The sequence below is a fragment of the Dioscorea cayenensis genome, chromosome 2 (genome assembly GCF_009730915.1).
Source record: "Dioscorea cayenensis subsp. rotundata cultivar TDr96_F1 chromosome 2, TDr96_F1_v2_PseudoChromosome.rev07_lg8_w22 25.fasta, whole genome shotgun sequence".
In the NCBI taxonomy this organism is placed as follows: domain Eukaryota; kingdom Viridiplantae; phylum Streptophyta; class Magnoliopsida; order Dioscoreales; family Dioscoreaceae; genus Dioscorea; species Dioscorea cayenensis.
Window position 1 is genome coordinate 5,671,419 of NC_052472.1, and position 6,721 is coordinate 5,678,139.

Here is a 6,721-nt window from a genome sequence, read left to right on the forward strand (position 1 = left end):
AATGTACCAAGTGTGTGAGCATGAACTTATTCAAAAACAAGCAAGTCTATGAAATACAAAAATTGAAATGAACTAAGACCTAGAATACAAAAAATGCCAGTAAATGCGAGCCTGACGCACCTCATTACTTACCTCATGGGGGTTCAAAGAGTTTGAAGCCACCGCCAATTGATTTTGGAGTATTATTATTAAAGTATGATTTCAATCATTGTCCATTGACCTTAAAAGTGCAATTTTCCGGGTCGGTTACCATCAACAGCTCCATGTGGGAAGACTTGGGTAATCGTTTATGGACCTGACCAATGTGATCTTAGCTTCCTTGGAAATAATTTCAACTTGGAGTTGAACAACAGAACTTGATCTCCCTCATGAAATTGTTTAGGGTGCTTGATATGTTTGTCGTGGTACTCTTTTACTATTTCTTTATAGAGCTTCGAATTCTCATATGCCGTGGAGCGCCACTCATCAAGAGAGGAACCAAAAATGTAGTTGTGGATCACCTATCCAGGTTAGTGGGTTGTGAAGGGCAAGATCCGGCTAGTAAGGAAATTAATAACTTCTTTCCCGAAGAGCATTTGTATGCAGGGCAAGATTGTGAGTCAGAAGACACGCCACGGTTCACGGATTTTTTAAATTATTTATCGGGGAAAGTACTGAAACAGGACCTTACTTTCAATAGAAGAAAAGGTTTTTTAGTAATTTGAATAATTACTTTTCGGATGATCCATACTTGTTTCATATCTGTGCCGACCATGTGCTTCAAAGATGTGTGTCGAGGGAAGACAATCGACGAACTCATGGGAAAATTATTGACACGAGCTAGGTGCCCATGAAACGATCATGACATGGCATCGCACGATCACAACAAGATCGTGTCCTTGCCCCTGAACTTTGCTCACTGAGACACTCCTTGTCATTTATGTCATCCACTACATGACACGATCTGAGAGACAATCATGTGCAGACCATATCAAACCCGATAAATGCCTTTTAAACTCCAGTTTTTAGGGTTCTTCTTCATCTTGGTTCGTGGATTTGCTTCTCCACCGGGAGGACTTTGATGAGGACGAAGATCGAGCTTATCCACATCTTCTATGGTGTAAAGGAGCAAGTTGGAGGCAAGGGAAGTGGTGTTAGCACAAGGAGGTTAACATTGGAGTCATATCTTAGAGTAAAGGGAGTCATGTCTTCTTTCTCTAGATCTAGTCTTTTCTCCTCTATGTTGTACCCACCCATGTAGGGCTAACCAGCCACGGTGCCTCGGGATGGGAACCTTGTACTTTGGATGCTAAAAATACTAACACTCTTTTGTTTCTTGAGTTAATTTTGTGTTGGTATAACTCGAAGTGTTTAACATGAAAAGTTGCTTGGGTATGACTCGATGTGTGGATTGCCATAGTTGGGATTACCTGGCCTTATTGCAAAACTTGATGGGCAAGAGGCCATAGTTACCTTAGCAAAACTTAGTGCATTTGAGAACCACAGCTGCCACATTGCTACTGAGCACACACTAGAACCTTAGAATGTACCTGGTAGAACTTAAGAGTGAGTGAACGAGCATTTTTGAGTGCAAGGGGAACATCCCGAGGTATTGTTCCCTTTTGTTGACACTTGATCCAATCGCCTTATCTCCATCCTTTATTTTTCTTATTTTCCCTTTAACTGTTCTATTATTTCACTCGACTTCATCATCCATTTAACTATCACTAGAGATTAGTGTTAAGTTAGTATTTTTAGTACGATCTCTGAGGTTCGACAACCGTGCCCCTCATGGGGTACTACTATATTACTTGCGTGCGACCTGTATACTTGCGGTTAACACATCAATGTCTGCCCATTCATGTGGCCTCGATGAAAAGTGTGGATTCGGGAGTATTTTGGTGGATTACTGTAGTAGTTTAATGTTGCAAATCAATGTAGCAGTTACTGTTCACAAATCGCAGAAAATATATTCCCATGTCATGCCCGACTCCAGCCCCTATAAAAACCGCAATGTCAAAAATTTTAAGGAATTCTTTTCTCAACTTTTCCCCATCTTTGGAGGTGCTCGAGGCTAGGGTTTGGAGAGGTCTTGCCTAGGTCTTTGGAGTGGTTCTATGGGCTTCAACACCACATTCCTTCGAAAGATACATATTGTGGGGTCTTTCGTTCGCATTGATTCGGCTATGTTTACTGTAGGCTTGATGATGAAACCGTTGGAGAAGACAAGGCAAGTCTACAAGACCATCGATACGGACTACGATAGGGTTTTAGTGGGTTGCATACTTTTATATTCGATTTCATTATTGATTGTATCTTGCTCCATGGAGAGCTAAACCCCTAGTGGGTGCTTGGACTTGTAAACCTTTGGATGATTTTGTTTCATTGATCTCTCATTATGTTTCCTTAATTGATATTTTTAATTGAGTTCCAACCTTCAATGCTTGTAGAATTGATTTCCCTTAGAGTGACACTATGGTTGAGAATCTATTTTGGTAATCCTTGTGGACGAGTGACACACCATGAGGGTTAGACAAAGCTAGGTTGGAGAGGGTCAAGAGGGTGAGTTGAGAGGTAGCGTAACGTACCCTTTCCCTTGCGAGGTAATTTATACTACCTCCACATTCCAAGAGTTCTTTATGATCACATTAGAGTGAATTGCTAAAAGACAAACTCCAGTTTTCCTTAGTTGCTCGAGCGCAGAGTGAAGTGTTGAAGTAATCCTTAGTGCTGGGGCTTAATCGTGACTCGGATCTTTTGCCTGGACCAAAAGAGTAGATTTATATTAGGGAATAGGGTTTATAAGTTGGAATCCTAAAATCTTCATGCAACCCCACATAGTGTGAGCCGTCGAGAGTATCCCTTTCTGCTAGGGTATAGTGTGTGGGTTAGTCACGGTTGACATTAGGTTTGGGACCGTGTGTCTTAGGATTTCCACGACTCAGTAGATATCAGTTATAAAATATAATGATTGGTCTTGCACTTGAAAAAATAGTCCTAGGGTGAGCAATGTCTGGGTGCCCTATTTTTTATCAATTGCTTCTCCTATTATTGCGTCTCTTTCTTCTTTACTTTATTTCTATTTGTATTGATATTGTTCACACCACTCGTAAATCATCTTTACTATAGCTAAATAACAATACTTGTGTTTTTTAACACTACTTCCTGTGGATACGACTACCCACTCATCAGGGTACTTTATTACTTCGACAACCCATGCACTTGTGGTACGCACTCTCAAGGGGTGTGTCAAAGGTTTTGGCGCCGTTGTCGGGGAATATGCGTTTTGGAAGCATTTTGCACTTTCTTATTTTAGCTATTCATCTCGTGTTCTATTTCACACTTTCTTATTCTTCTTAGCTATTCAATTCGTTCATCTCTTTCTTCTTTACTTTATTTCTATTTGTACTGATATTGTTCACACCACTCTTAAATCATCTTCACTATAGCTAAATAGTAATACTTGTGTTTTTTAGCACTATTCCCTGTGGATATGACTACCCACTCATCAGGTTATTTTATTACTTCGACAACCCGTGCACTTGTGGTACGCACTTGCAGGGGGTGTGTCAAAGTTTTTGGCGCCATTGCCGATGAATAGGCATTTTGGAACCATTTTGCTTTATCTAATTTTAGCTATTCATCTCGTGCTCTATTTCACATTTTCTTATTCTTCCATCATTCTAATTTGTTTTTCTTTCTTTGGTTGCAGCTCTAGGTTATGACCCAAGGAAAGCCTTTAACATTGGTTAAAGTTCATCCAGACATTGGAAGGAGAATTTATAGAAAGGAAAATGAACCTATGCAAGAATAGTCAAATCAAGCTAAGATATAAGGTAAAGGATCTGATAATATGGCAAAATAGAATGAGCAGCAGAGGACACTCTCACAATATGCACGACCCACAGTTCTTGGCAAGTAGTCTAGTATTGTGTGACCACCGATTACAACTCAGAGTTTTGAGCTTAAGCCCGGCTTCATCCAAATGTTACAACAGTTACTAAAGTTTAATTGTTTGGCCAATGAGGATCCAAACAATCTTATTGAGAACTTCTTGCAAGTGGGCAACATGCTCAAGATTAATGGTGTTATGGGTGATGATATCAAGTTGAGAGCACTTCCCATTTTCCTTAAAAGGGAGAGCAAAGCAATGGCTACATTCATTACCTAGAGCATCGATCACTACATGGGAGGAGATAGTAGAAGCTTTTCTTACCCGATATTTTCCTCCTGGAAAATCTGTGAAAATTAGGAATGAGATATCTTCTTTTGTGCAAACGGAATTAGAGTCACTTTTTGAGACATGGGACAGGTTCAAGGAGCATCTGCGAAAATGTCCTCACCATGGATTCCCCTAGTGGATGATCATTTAGACTTTCTATAGTGTGTTGAACCCAGGCATAAAGCAATTACTTGATCTTGCAATAGGATGTACCTTAGGAAACAAGACCCCCAAAGAAGACTGACATCTTATTGAAGAAATGGCTATGAACAGTTATCAATGGAACACACGAGATAGGAAGAAGGTAGCTAGACTTCATGAGATCGATATAGTCACATCATTAGCAGCCCAGGTTGAGTCTTTGAGCAAGAAGTTATGATAAGTGCTTGAGTAGACATATCTTTATATATGTTTTACATGCATTGAGCATCATCTTTACCATGGTTTATGTCTAATATTGTGTATTTGGTGTTCTTTTGTGCAATTAGGCTGTGAATGCCTTGAAGAATTAAAAGGGAGGAAAGATAGGCTATAAAGGCACAATGTTGAGAGTTCTTGTGCAATTCAAAAACCAAGAAACTAGAGGAGTTTAAGAATGTGAAGATGTGTGCCAACTTCCTATGAGATTCAAGTCAATTCACTAGTTGGGTACAAAGGCAATCACATCTTTATGTTCCTTCTCTTAATGAAGATTGCAAGATCTCTCGATGACATGTTGATGAAGAAAAGTCTTATAGCCTACCACATTATCATGTGCCCGATTATGTGGCCTCAAGAGGAGAATGTTTGGATGGTGTTTGTGAAAATTTCTGTAGTAAAGTACTGTAGCAATTCCCATGTAGTAGTACTGTAGCAATGTTACTGTTCGCACCGCGCATTGAAATTGCACGTGCCTGCGTGGAAATTCTTACAGCCCACGTCGCCACATTGAAAATCCACACAGGCATTATGGGCACCTGACAGACACGAATCTGAGCTATAAATACACAGTTTGCCCTATTTTTGGGAGACTTTTTGCGGAGCTTTTATTGAGCACTTTGAAGGCAAGGTGGCTAAGGTTTAGAAGGAGGTCTTTGGCAACATTGGGGGAGTCCATCACCAACTTTGATCGGTCTTCTCTTCGTCATAGCAAGAGGCAGCCACCCGTGACCTAACTTCAAAGGAGGAATCTTCAAGACGGTGGGCAATCCATCAAGGCCATTCATCACAAAATCAAAGAGGTTTACGTTCATATTTTTCATTGCTTTCATTGTAGTAATCATTGTATTGTAACTTGCCCCATGGAGGGCTACACCCTAGTGGGTTATTGGTCATATTAACCATAGGATCTATTCATTGTATTGATTTGCTTTATATTTCTAGTTAATCCGAGTTGATTTGAGTTTTAACGTTGTGATTTCATTACTTGCATGTGTTATTGATCTTTGTGGTTAATCTACATTGTTTGATTTGTTACTTTGATGTGTAAGGTCTCTATTTGAGTTAGAATACCAAGGTTAAACGAGCATGAGATGGTGAGTCATGAGATAGTGGTGTGTCCCCTTTCCCTTCCGATTGAGTATTTCCTATCTCCGTATTCCCTAGACTCTTTGCAACCATATTTGTTGTGAGGCATAAGATTGATAGATTTCTCTGTTGAGACCTTGTAGGGGGTTAGGGATCCTTCACCGGGAATTAGGGTTGGATCTACTTTTAGGAATCGGTTTCACTCCTAGGTATGCCTAGAGTTTTTTGCGGTCATATGGGTTGTAAGGTGTTGAAATTGAGCGATTTCTCCACCAGGACCTTATAGAGGACTAGTACTTATTGCTTAGAGATGTAGACTAGTTGTTCTTGGATTACCTCGACTCAATTAAACTCGGTTTAGAGGCATTTAGTGAATCATGAGATTTATGTTAGATCCTAGGGGGAGCATTGCCTCAGTACCCCATCTTAATTGATTAAGAACTCCTTCACTTTATTCCTTTCCTGTTTGCTTGCTTATTAACTTCTCTCGTGATTAGTTCAAGTCATCACATTCATTGATTCTGACTAGATAACTGAGCGATAGTTAATACTAATACTTCGGTTTCCTATGGATTTGACTATTGACTCACCGGGGCAATTATTACTTTGACACTAGTGTACTTGCAGTTCACACTCATATTCGGACAGTTCTTGTTAGACACCCTAACGGTTCTTAGATCAGTGGCCATGTTGAGTTATACTGGGTGTGAGGGAGGACATGTCCCGTCTGATTGCTCAATTTCTATTGGTGGTTCAAACCCCATGGAACGAGTTGATTTTGTAGATAATGCAATGAGCGGTCAAGGAAATCTGAATAGCAATACCTATAATCCGGGGTGGAGGAGCCACTGACAAGATCCCCTTGCATATATCCCGCAAGTGTACGAGTTTATCGAAGTAATAATCCTAGATGAGCGAGTATCGAATCCACAGGGAATAGGCAATAAAAATACTTAATTCGATTCTTAGCTATGTGAAAGATCAATGATGATAAGTGTGACAATGATTCAATTC

The 6,721-nt window shown here is 40.0% G+C and overlaps 1 non-coding gene across 1 annotated transcript; it reads right to left on the bottom strand.

Annotated features, from left to right (window-relative positions):
• Positions 1-4,223: 4,223 nt before the first annotated feature.
• Positions 4,224-4,330, bottom strand: LOC120281863. The gene has a single exon (XR_005542820.1). It is a non-coding gene; the product is annotated as a small nucleolar RNA R71 (small nucleolar RNA).
• Between the last annotated feature and the right edge of the window lie 2,391 nt (positions 4,331-6,721).